Below are 13,239 nucleotides of genomic sequence, written 5' to 3'. Positions count from 1 at the left end.
TCTGGAACGTTTTTTCTCCGGAGCTGGCCACCGCCTGGGCTAAGCCTAACGAGGTAAGCCCATGCCGGCGCGACGCCAGCCACGTCGCCGTTCCCGGGTGCCCTTTTCGCTCTTCTCAAGGCTTATTTTCAGAAAAAATGAAATATCAGGTGGTGAGGGAGGACATAACCCCCGAAGAGGTGACAGAAAACCGAGGTTGACAGTCTGCAGGCGCCAGAAGAGCTGGCGCGCGCTCACCAGGCGCTAATCCTAATGGTGCTACTCTCAACGAGACGAAGTCGACAACGGCCGAGGCCCCGTGAGGCCGCAACAGTGGCAATAACATCAAGGCTAGAATCATCCGCGCTGGCCGGATGCCTCAGCTCCCCAGGGAGGATACGAAGATCGTGATCCGGCCCCGCAGTCTTGACAATATTGAGGCCCCGCGGAGGCCTCAATATTGTCAAGACTGGCTGCACCGTGGTGGCTGATGCAATCCTGGCAGCCGCAAGCATCTGCGCCGAAGATTTGCGGGGCGACACGCTATGCCCCAACGTGCAGCAGAATATTATGGTTGTCAGCACACCTAGAAGGAAAAATGCCAACCACTACGTCAAAGTTCGGCAGATCGTCATCATGGGCCGAACATACGAGGTCAGTGCCTACAAGGCCGCCCCTCATTCCACGTGCAAGGGCGTGATCCGAGGTATTCCACATGTAGACGGCCCGAATGATATTGACAACAAGATCGTAAATGAAAGAAATCCACTCGCCCTGGCAGCCAAGCGCATAGGCAGCACCGGTACGGTAATCGTCGCCTTCGACGGTAATAGAGTCCCAAACTTTGTACGCTACGGCCCCACCCTTGTGCAATGTTCGATTTATCGCAAGAAAATAGACATTGGCTATGCTTGTGGTCGGCTCGGTCACCGTGCTGATGTGTGTCCCAGCCCAGGCGACGTCGTATGCCGGGGCTGTGGGGCTTCAAATCCTGGCGCACAACACGAGTGTACCCGCAAGTGCAGGCTGTGTGGTGGGCAACACCTCACGGCTGACAAGGACTGTAGGCAAAGATTCCAGATCCCGTATGTCGTGCGACGAAAGCGCTGGGAAAAGTCTCGCGCCACCGACCAAGGCCAAGCCACGGCACCACCATCACCCCACACGGATGGGCAGGACTTCCAGCAGTCACGCGGTTCCGGGGGTCGTTCCAGGCGACGTTCTCGGTCCCATTACAGGGGCCATCCCCGGTCCCGGAGCCGCTCCCGGTCTCGAGGAGGAGCGCGGCGCTACAAGTCTGGGAGCCGCTCCAGGTCTCGATCCAGGTCTACCGGGCGTCAACAGCAGCCTAGTGGGGTGTCAGCGAGAAGCAAGAAGTCGGGCTCTGTAACCTGGGCCGAAGGAGGGCCAGCTGAGGTAATGTCGGGGTCACTCCCAGAGCATGCAGAGAGCGCGCGCGAGATTTCCCAGCTGATACGCGAGAACGCTGCGATGAAGGAAACCATAAACAGGCTTTTCTCCGAAATTGCCGAGATTAAGAACGCGAGAAACCCACCACCGTAACCCGCCGCCGCATGCGTCGCCGATACAATGCCCTACTCATGGAGGTGCACAGCACTACAGCCGGCGACAGCAGCAGTGAGGGTCAAAGTGCTCCCAAGAAGAGGGCCGTCGCCTACGAACAGGAAGGTGTAGCGATTCGAGTCAGGTCTGAGCTTCGAGAAACGCTATCCGCACTCAGTGGAAGCATCAATAAGCTCGGGGAGAATTTCGCCCAACTGCAGATCACCCTGGCCGCGCAAAACGACTGATTATCCAAGGTAGAGTCGTTTCTCGAAAGCGTAGTGAAACCAGCTCGGACCTCAACCGCCGTCGTATAACCCCAGCCCGGCGCTACGGGCCCCATCGTCCACGCTATTCTTAGCCAATCTGAGGGCAGCACCAGCCCACAAAAGCACCAAGATGGCCAAGCCAAGTGAGACGTTTCTCATTTGGCAATGAAACGGCAGGGGCTTCCCTAGTAAAAAGGCGTCCTTGCAGCAGTACATTTGATGCTCTAGCGAAAAACCCCTCGTCATTCTGCTTCAGGAAACATTAACTCCAAACGTCACACTGACTGGTTACAAGCCCTTCTCGCGTGATTCTGTTGGCCGGGGCGTCTGCACCTTGGTCAGTAACAAGCTCACACACATCTCTCACGACCTCAAAATGGCCACCAGCAGCGCCGAATATGTCATGACCGAGATTCTGCCGCCCAGCTCGGACTGAAGCAGCATCTTTTTTCTCAACGTCTACAGTAGCCCTAAGGACCGACGGCAGCGCTTCAGGGCCCTCATAAAGAAGGCCGTCCACTTGGCAGGTCCCAACCGCCTGGTTGTGGCGGGCGATTTTAATGCTCCGCACCACACTTGGGGCTACCCGTACAATACCAGCAAGGGCGCGGAACTGTGGCAGAACGCGCCGGACATGGACCTGACTCTAATCACCGACAAGGCCTTTCCTACTCGGTTGGGCACCTCATCCTGCAGAGACTCCACTCCCGACTTGACCTTCGTCAAGAATCTCCCCGATGTACAGTGGGCCAACTCAAACATTGACTTAGGTAGCGACCATTACGTCCTGGTGACGCAGTTCTTAGTGGTCCGAAAAAGGGCACGGGAGTTTTCTTGGACAAACTGGGACCAGTTTCGTAAAGTCTGCAGTGACCGACCCCTACCTGCAACCAGGCCAAGCATACAGTAGTGGATTAGCCAGCTCAGAGAGGACGTCATAAGTACCACGAAGAATATTAGTACTGACCTTCCGGTTGAAAAAATGTACAGCCACCGTGCCCACCTGTTCGAGGCCAAGCAGTCACTTCTCGCCCGCTGGAGAGGCCAGCGCCTCAATCTCAGGTTGCGCAAGAAAATCTCCGACCTAAACAAGACCATCGAGGAGCACTGTCGCGTCCTCTTCAAGCAGCAGTGGGACGAGGTGTGCAACTGGGTAGATGGCCAGATGCGTAATGGCAAGACATGGAACTCGCTCAAGCACCTGCTCAGCGAGACTAACACCAAAACTAACCAGCGGAACGTACTAGCGCGAGCCATGCACGAAGCCAAGCAGTCTTCTTCAGAAGAGGAGGTTTTGAAGCAGCTGGTGCAAAAGTACCTCCCTGTCGACTCGAACCCCGCAACAACGTACCTCGAGTACTCAGGACTGGCCAACACTGAACTGGACGCCGAGATATGCCACGAAGAGGTTCGGCAGGCGCTTCATGGGCTTAATGGGAGGTCTGCTGCGGTCCCCGACGGCATAACTAATAAGAGCCTGCGCAACCTGGACGACCGGTCAATCGACTACCTCACCGAGGTCATCAACGAGGCATGGAAGAGCGGCGAGGTCCCCGACCCGTGGAAGGTCGCACGCACCGTGCTCATTCCCAAGCTGGGGAGGTCACCGAACTTGGACAACATGCGCCCCATTTCGCTCACATCCTGCGTGGGAAAGGTACCCGAGCATGTGGTCCTCAATAGGTTGACTCGGTACCTGGAAGACAATGGGCTCTACCCGTACACCATGATTGGTTTTCGGGCCAATCTTTCGACGCGAGACGCTATGAAGCTACTCAAGCACCAAGTCATCGACTGCAACACTCGAGACATGCGGGCCATTCTCGGCCTCGACTTAGAGAAAGCCTTCGACAATGTTACTCACTCTTTCGTGTTGCGGTCGATTGCTGAGCTCGGCCTTGGAGTCAGATTCTACAAATATGTCAAATCGTTCTTGACCCGTAGGAGAGCCACCCTCAGTGTGGGAGACCTTGTCTCCGAGGAGATGTAGCTGTGATCGCGCGGCACACCACAAGGGTTGGTGATATCGCCCACCCTGTTCAATCTTGTCATGGTCAGGTTGTCTAAGAGGCTCTCATGTATCGAAGGCATTTACCACACAATTTACGCGGACGATATTACCATTTGGTGCACAGGTGGCAGTGACGGGCAAGTCGAGCGCTCCCTGCAGGAGGCCATAGACACCACGAAAGATTACCTCCGTCCCACAGGCCTGAGGTGTTCCCCAAGCAATTACGAGCTCCCCCTTTACCAACCCACTAGGCGAGGGCCCAAGCCCAAAAACTGGCAGCCGATCTCTAAGAGTGATATCAAGCTCTACACCGGAGATGGCAGCGCAATACCCAGAGTCGACTCCATTCGGGTCCTCGGCATGACCATCGAGTCCAATGGTTCCAACGGCAAGACTATACTCAAGCTCACCGCCAAGACGGATAACGCGGTTCGGCTGGTTCGGCGGGTGGCCAACCGCTACCACGGCCTCAAGGAAAACAACCTAATCCGCCTGGTCAATGCCTTTGTGCTCTGCCACTTTTTATATGTCGTGGCCATGGACAATGGGCAGCGTGCCGAGCGTGACAAGATCAACGTCTTGCTCAGAAAGATTACCAAGCGGGCCCTCGGTATCCCGATCAGGACGCGCACCGAGCGCCTGCTCCAGCTCGGTGTACACAATACGTTGGAGGAGATTGCCGAAGCGCAGGAGCGGGTCCAGCTCGCGCGCCTTTCGAGCTCCCAGACCGGCAGACATATACTCCGAGAGCTAGGTCACTCTCCGGCTGAAGTGGGCGAGAGATGAGACAGGTGCCCCGTGAGATTCGTGACCTCATCACCGTGGCACCGATACCGAGGAATGTCCATCCCGAGCACAATCGTGGTAGGCGACGGGCTAGAGCTGCCACTCTTCTCAAGCAGATTCACAGTGAGGATCACGGCGTCAGCTTTGTCGACGCGGCAGCGTACCGTGGGAGCGGCGCCTTCTCCGCAGTCGTCGTCGACTCCAAACAACAAATCGCCAACTGCGCATCGGTTCACACTGACGATCCGACGATTGCCGAGCAAGTGGCCTTCGCCCTGGCCATCCTGGAAGGTGAAAGGGAGGTCCTCTATAGTGACTTTAGGTCAGCTATTCGTGCTTTAGAGCGCGGTGTAATCTCCAAGAAAGCCATGCGCACGCTCCAAAGTGGTGGCCGTGACGGCATCAAGTACCACGTACTGATTTGGTTCCCTGCACATGTTGGACAGGTCCAAGGCGCTCCCCCCAACCTCAACGAGTCTGCCCACGAGGCCGCGCGCGTACTAACCGACCGCGCGGGTTCCGGGCAACGATTCAGGGCCAACGGGGTTGCGGAAAACAGGGACGCGACTGCCACGTACAACGAAATAACAAAACATTTTTACCTCGCGCGGAAGCTATATCCACTCCCTCATCCAAATCTTAATAGGCCACAGGCCCTTACGCTCAGACTGCTGCAGACCGACACGTACCCTAACCTGAGATCCGTTCATGCTATTTATCCTGACGTGTTTCCCAATGACGCTTTCCCCGCATCTTGGGATGTATCCACGCTGGCGCACATGCTCTGGGAGTGCAAGGCAATGTACACTGTTATGCCAGCGAGTCCTCGTCAAACGTCCGTGCCTCTGAAAAAGGCAATATGGGTCAAGGCCAGCCCGCAGTCCGCCTGGCGCGATCAACTCGACGGCGTGAACACGCGCGGCGCATCTCTGGCCCACGTGCATTGAGTCATCGGCGCACGTGACAGCGAGCCGGCGTCCTCGTGTCTGGTGGTCTGACGCATGGCGCGGTGACCCCATTGGAGGAATCTGCCCTGACGACCAGCGGCGCTTTTGATTGGACATTCTGGTTGGACCCGGTGTAAATAAAAGAAGCCCTGCGGCGCGTCGTGATCGGCAGTCCTATGAGAGAGGAGTCCCCATATCGGAGAGCCGACATGTGTGTGAATCAGCGGTCTTAAGCGAAAAGTTGACCTATGTATTAGAGAGGAGAGCTCGGCTCTTCGAGTCTCTGTCGGCCCCAGTGCCGAAATTGTAACGCCTCTGTATATATGCTGTACATAAACCTTGTTTAACCCACCGTCGTCTCGTCCGCTCGTCTTATCAGCTCTGCGCAGAAGCAGTCGCGGGCTGAGAAACATACGCTACCAAACGGCTGGTGACCTTCCCGGTGGAGTTGAAAGCAGTGGCGCCTTCGGGACCGTGTCGGCGTCCCCGTCTTTCGCAACAGTGGTGGCTTCGGCGGGATTAGGCCGTCATTCGCAACAGTGGAGGTCAGCGGTGGGATTCGGAGGTGGCTTCGCAACAGTGGTTGGCAGCTTCGGGATCGACCGGCGTCAGCGACATCGATGCGGTGAGTGCCTGATGTTTTCCCCTCAGTTCACCAGACTACTCTAGCTCAGGTTGTAGTAGTTTAGAGAAGGGCTGTGTGAAGCATTGAAGTGAGCTTTGATCGTTTCAAGCCAAGTCGAAGCGCTTTGAAACCAAAGTTAATGCGGAGGGGGTAAACACGGGAGTGTGCAAAATTGCTTGCGCGTCTTGCTAGTAGGCTTATAGTGGGTACGGCAAGTAGATTCTTAACAGGGGCAAACAGCAAGAGGCTAGTGTGAACGATGGAGAACCTTAAAGTGAAGGAACTCATCGAAATTTGTGGGGAACTCGGCATTACTTTGGGCCGTGCGAAGCGAAAGCAAGCGATCCTTGAGATCATGAAGGATGAGGGAGTGTCGGCTGAGGAAGTCGATGAGGCCTGGGTGGATATCAAAGCACGCCGCGAGGAGGCTGAAAAGCGAGAAGCTCGCGAACGTGAAGAAGCTGAAAGGCGAGAAGCTCGCGAACGTGAAGAAAGGCGAGAAGCTCGCGAACGTGAAGAAGCTGAAAGGCGCGAAGCTCGCGAAGAAGCTGGAAGGCGCGAAGCTCGCGAAGAAGCTGAAAGGCGCGAAGCTCGCGAAGAAGCTGAAAGGCGCGAAGCTCGCGAACGTGAAGAAGCTGAAAGGCGCGAACGTCGCGAGGAGGCCGAGAGACAGGAGCGTCTCGAGTTGAAACGACTAGAATTGGCAATCCTACAGTGTTCGCAGGCGCCTAGCGTAGCTTCTCCGACGATTCAGGTCAGCGGTATTAGAATTCGCGATCAACTGCCACCGTTCGTAGTAGGCGAGGACATGGCGAAGTATCTCGTCAAGTTTGAACACGTCTGTGAGCGAAATGCTTTGGAGCAGTCTCTTTGGGCGCGGAACCTGCTAGCTCTTCTTCCCGGCGAAGTGTCCGACGCGATAACTTGCTTGTCGAGAGAAGCGTTTGAGAGCTATGACGAGGTTAAGGAAGTGCTCTTGAGACGTTATAAGTTGTCACCCGAGGCTTTCAGGCAAAGGTTCTGGTATGCTAAAAAGGGGAATGAGTCACACGTTGACTTCGCGTTTCGTCTTAAAGCCGATTTGATTGAATGGCTCAAGGGCGAAGGTGTTTATGACGACCGCGATAAAGTGGTGGAATGCGTCGCATTGGAGCAATTCTACCGCTGCATCGAGGAGGATGTCAAACTTTGGCTGCAGGACAGACTTGGGGGCGTACAGTTAAACAAGGCAGCTGAGTTAGTTGAGGAGTATTATACTCGCCGAAAGTTGCATAGCAGGGCAGTGCGCGTTGAAAAGGATGAAAGGAAAGAGGGCTTTTCAAAGAAACCTGATCAACGGAGACCCGATCCGCACCGTAATTTCAAGAAGGACCCGTCTCTTACGAAGGACAGTGTAGGGGAAGGGCAAACAGAAGCGGAGAAATCGAGTGAGGTTTCTACCACACAGGCATTTGAATCGGAAAACAAACGGAAGCCGCTAATCTGCTACAACTGCAAAAAGGAAGGACACATCGCGAGAAACTGTCAGGAAAAGTTTGCTTTCGCAACGATCCGAGAATCAGAAAAAAACATTCGGTTGTTGGAGCCGTATCTCCAAGAAATTAGGGTGAATGAGAAAAGGTGCCGAGCACTTAGAGACTCAGCGGCAACCATGGACGTTGTCCATCCTTCATTGGTGTCTCCGGATGACTTCACAGGAGAATGCGCGTGGATCAGGCAAGTCGCCGAGGAGCAGAGTGTGCGCTTACCAATCGCCACGGTTGTCATTGAAGGCCCGTTCGGTGAGCTTCGCACCGAAGCGGCTGTGTCTGCCGCGCTAAATGATCGTTTTCCTTATCTTTTCTCCAACAACTCGGAGCAGCTTCTCAAAGAGCAGGGCAAATCGTTCTTCCCCAACTTAGCGTGCATGGCTCTCACGCGATCGCAAGCGCGAAAGCTTTCGCGGAAGCTGGATCTGGTTCCATGCGGTGAACTCTCAAGTGACCTTGTCGGCGGGTCGACGGAACCCCAGAAAGGAAAGTTTCCGCATGAGTCATGTGAGCAGTCACGCGAGCGGCCCGTCGCCGAACCGGCCGGCGCGGTTTCCGTAGAAAGGGGAGACGACATGGCGCCATTGAGTCAGAGCGAGGGGGTTGCAACGCTCTCGCCTGTAGCGGAAAGTTTGAGCGAGCTGCCGAGAGTTGATCGAGAGACGCTCATTCGAGAGCAGCGTGAGGATCTCTCGATTGAAGCGCTAGTGGAAAGCCAAATTGAAGCGCTAGTGGAAAGCCAGAAAAACGCGGCACAAGTGCTGTCGAAGGAGCGCTACGAGAAATCGGGGAAGAAGCGCACTTTTGAAGTTGATAATCAGGTAATGCTGCTGCAGCCGTCCAAAAGGAACAAGCTTGAGGTTGATTGGGAAGGGCCCGCCACAGTATTATCGAAGCCTTTCGATTCAAATTATGAAGTGAAATTAGGAAGGCGGCCGGACAAAATTTACAACTTGATGAAACCATACGTTCAACATCAAGCGGTCGTAAATCTGTTGTTGAATGCTTCAGTGGAAGAGGAAGCAGAAAATTTGAGTTCTAGTGAGGTAATCGAGGGGGGATCGAAAGTAATCCGGGAGCAGATAAACCTAGAGCCTAGCTTAAGTGAAGGAGGACCTGAGAAAGAGGACCTGAGAAAGATTGGTTCCGAGTTTGAAGACGTGTTTTCGGACCGCCCCGGAAACATGAGGGTGATCGAACACGATATTGAGCTAAGCGGTGAGGAGTCAATCCGTAGCAAGCCGTATCGTTGTTCCCCTGTGCAACGTCGAAAATGTGAGCCGCTCTTGGTGCCGCATAGGTATCGTCGCCTAAAAGTGGCCGGTTACTGAAGTGGAGCATGTTGCTCCACAGCGCAACTTTGACGTTCGCTAAAGAAAAAAAAAGGAAAGGTAAACGCTAATGCAGGTGCATTGAGCAGTGCGTTCCAGCTAGTAACTTCTCAACCTTTCGGTTTCTCGCTGGCGATTCGGGGCAAAATTTTGACCTCATCACGACCTGGGCTGAGCGCTCTCGTTCAGAGTAATCTCAAGGGGCCAACTTTGTGGTATTCTAATTTGTTACGTTGTTGTACATGGGAGAAAAAAAATTGAGTTGTCATTTTAAGAGTCTTGTGTCCCACATGTGCCTCTTGATGTAGAGGGAACAAAATTCCGATAGACACGTGGATAGGTATATGTTGTACTATACTTTGTCTGGTGTTCTGTCGGGTGACCGAAGGCACTTGCGTGTGTCGTGTGTTGTCTGTTGTCGATCCGTTCTTGGCAAGTTGCAGAACCATCGACAAGTGCTGAAACCGAAGATGGTCAGAAGAGACGAGTGAAGCTGGTCGACAAGTGGTGGCGACAAGCCAGTGGAGCTGGGATCCGTCGTCAAAAATGGGATGTGTTCCCGGAACAGTCTGGAGCTGTAGTCTTCCCATGGCCCTGGAGGCGAACCTGGAGGGACCTGGCGAACGAGCGCACCTGACATCCGAGCCCCGTGGAAGCAGCTCGTCTTTCCGGTACATTGTCTGGCGGCGGGGGTGCTGTTATGCCAGCGAGTCCTCGTCAAACGTCCGTGCCTCTGAAAAAGGCAATCTGGGTCAAGGCCAGCCTGCAGTCCGCCTGGCGCGATCAACTCGACGGCGTGAACACGCGCGGCGCATCTCTGGCCCACGTGCATTGAGTCATCGGCGCACGTGACACGGAGCCGGCGTCCTCGTGTCTGGTGGTCTGACGCATGGCGCGGTGACCCCATTGGAGGAATCTGCCCTGACGACCAGCGGCGCTTCTGATTGGACATTCTGGTTGGACCCGGTGTAAATAAAAGAAGCCCTGCGGCGCGTCGCGATCGGCAGTCCTATGAGAGAGGAGTCCCCATGTCGGAGAGCCGACATGTGTGTGAATCAGCGGTCTCAGGCGAAAAGTTGACCTATGTATTAGAGAGGAGAGCTCGGCTCTTCGAGTCTCTGTCGGCCCCAGTGCCGAAATTGTAACGCCTCTGTATATATGCTGTACATAAACCTTGTTTAACCCACCGTCGTCTCGTCCGCTCGTCTTATCAGCTCTGCGCAGAAGCAGTCGCGGGCTGAGAAACATACGCTACCAAACGGCTGGTGACCTTCCCGGCGGAGTTGAAAGCAGTGGCGCCTTCGGGACCGTGTCGGCGTCCCCGTCTTTCGCAACAGTGGTGGCTTCGGCGGGATTAGGCCGTCATTCGCAACAGTGGAGGTCAGCGGTGGGATTCGGAGGTGGCTTCGCAACAACACTAACCCCAACACTACATCGGTCAGGTGGGAGGCGGCCCTACGCAGCTCCCTCCTGGCCGACCAACTTTGGGCCGTCCAGCAGGCCCGTGGAGCGGCCGATAAGCTTGGCCTAACGGTCCCGACGTGGGAGTCGCCCGCTGCGCGCTGACGCGCGCCTTGCAGGACCTCAATAAAGTTTCGCAACCAACCAACCAATTCACTCGTCAAGGTTAGTTTCTTCAAGTTAATTGCTTGTGTTTGCTGTTCAGGCTAATTTACCTTCCTACTTCAATGAATAGATTGAATGAATTGGATGTATGGACAGATGGATGTAAGGGCGGGTTTGTAGATGGACATCTATTTTGTTGAAATACCTTTTTGAATTACTAATTGCTGCTTTTTTACATCAAAGTAGCAATAATAAAAATACTCGCCTTGATTTACTCGTGAAAAGTACGATATCAGTATGAGACCCGCCATAATGCCGGACTCCGCGTCAATTCAAACGCCCTGAAGTATACTGCATGTCGTGCAAGCGTGTTTTATGCAATTCGCTCACATAAAAATGCGTTACCGCCATGGCATTGTATCGAATTCAAGTCATAGAGCTTAGTGACTCGACACCACACCCAACAAGCTACCAGGTGAAATATAAATGTTTTATAAGTGCTCATCGTGTATACAGTGTGCACATGCGTACACACTGTACTCAATAAGCATGTACACGGTCACACTAGCCATAGTCTGTAAAATATCTCCAACATAATTGTCTTTCATCCATATACGCATCTGTCATTCGTTGTTCATTACAAAACCCGAGGGTGGGCAAGTACATTCTGAAAAAAAAAATCCATTGGCAAGTTGCCTTTTAGGTTTACTGTACATAGAGAAGGGGTCAAAAGTGGCCAGGCCAAACTGCCATAGGAATACAAGAGATATTGGCCGAGGTACTTTTGACCCCACCCTCCCTCTTTGTACCTTTTGATGGCGCTAAATTAGTATCATGAAAAGGAGACAAAGGGGAGGAAGTGAAGTATTAGTGGTGCTTCACTATTGTCTCTTCACTGCAGGGATTGCGAATACAAAGTGTGAAAATGTAACAACGTCACTATAGACACCACATTGTACTCGTATTTGCATGTCACATATCACCAACATCTGTTGCTGTCTACACCTTTGTGATAATACTTGGAATACGGGGGCTGTAATTGCAGCCAAAGTTTCGTAAGCGGGCTTGTCTTTTTCATGGCTGCAACCTTGAAGGCGAGACCTGTTGCCAAAATTTCGAGTACGGTGACATCCCGCGTGTTCCAAAAACTGTTGATTTCTTTCTTCAAACATTAATTTTGTCTTGAACTTGTGTCTTAAACAGCAATGTCGAATGACAGGTAATCATTCACCCTCTTCAAAATTAAGGTGGTGGCTGTTATCTAAACACGAAAAAATCCTTCGATCAGAATGCAAAGTTCTCTGTGGCACAAGCGATGCACGACGCCGTAAAAATGAATCATTACTTCATGAGAATCAAGGTGATGAAATCATTTGTTATAGTTACGGTGCGTTGAACATAACCGATGCTCGACATCACGCATGCGTCTTTTCTGAGACAGGATTAGAATAATATTCCTTCCGATCATGTGTTCTGTATCCCTATAATTTGGATTATATTATTTCTGTAAGTTCAGACAAACAGGGCGACCCGTGGTGCAATATATGTTTGCGTGATTTATTTAGTGTATACTTATCTCCACAACAACAATCATCATCGCAATTAAACCATGCATGATCATGGCAGAAGTAATCATGATTTGTACCTGCCGGAAAGCCGCTGGCTTTGTTGAATAGATGCCGAATTTTCTTAAGTGATTCTTAAAAGAGAGAAAAGAAGATAAAAGTGAGCCCCGTGACTGTCTGCATAATAGTGCGACACCTCAACAGTGGCTCACGAGGGAAGGAAACAAGGAGAGATTAACACGATAGGGATGATGACACCCACATACAGAAATAAAGATGAGATGGAAGAAGATCGGGACATGGTTGCAGGAGTACGAGGACTGGGCACCACTCAGCGAGAGCTTCACGGCGTCGGGAGATGGCAGAGGGCGAGCCTCTCGGCCAGAGTTGCGTTGTCGTCGGAGATTGCGGGGGCACAACCGGTCGTCACGGAATCCAGCGAACGAGTCAAATGCCGAATGGACACCCAAAAGATCTAGTTCCATTGTACAGATAAACCATGCAATGGAAAGTTTATTCGATTGATTTCATGACAATTGGTTGACTGTCAGAACCCCACAAAATGCCTTTTGGTTTGTACATTTTTGCTTTTGCTCCGAAAACTTGCCGCTAGTGGTCGCCTCACTTGGCTACCCGCTGAAGAATCTCAGAGCTGCCGTTCATGGCCGTAGTACGCCATGCCCTTTAATCACTAGGCAAACACGTTCTGCTCTCAGAGCCTGCCGAGAGACTGCCAAGAAGAAAGCTAGACGACTTCCAGCCCTGCAGGCCCCGCCACGGTGGTCTAGTGGCTGTGGTACTTGGCTGCTGACCCGCAGGTCGCGGGATAAAATCCCGGCTGTGGCGGCTGCATTTTCAATGGAGGCGGAAATGTTGTAGGCCCGTGTGCTCAGATTTAGGGGCACGTTAAAGAACCCCAGGTGGTCGAAATTTCCGGAGCCCTCCACTGCGGCGTCTCTCATAATCATATGGTGATTTGGGGACGTTAAACCCCACAAATCAATCAATCAAGCCAGCCCTGCAGTCTTACAATGATCATTTTGATAGTATATATTACTCTATTCTAAC

Source organism: Rhipicephalus microplus, chromosome 2 (assembly GCF_043290135.1).
Source record: "Rhipicephalus microplus isolate Deutch F79 chromosome 2, USDA_Rmic, whole genome shotgun sequence".
Classification (NCBI taxonomy): Eukaryota; Metazoa; Arthropoda; class Arachnida; order Ixodida; family Ixodidae; genus Rhipicephalus; species Rhipicephalus microplus.
The sequence above is the reverse complement of the archived record's forward strand: the minus strand, read 5'-3'. Positions refer to the sequence as shown.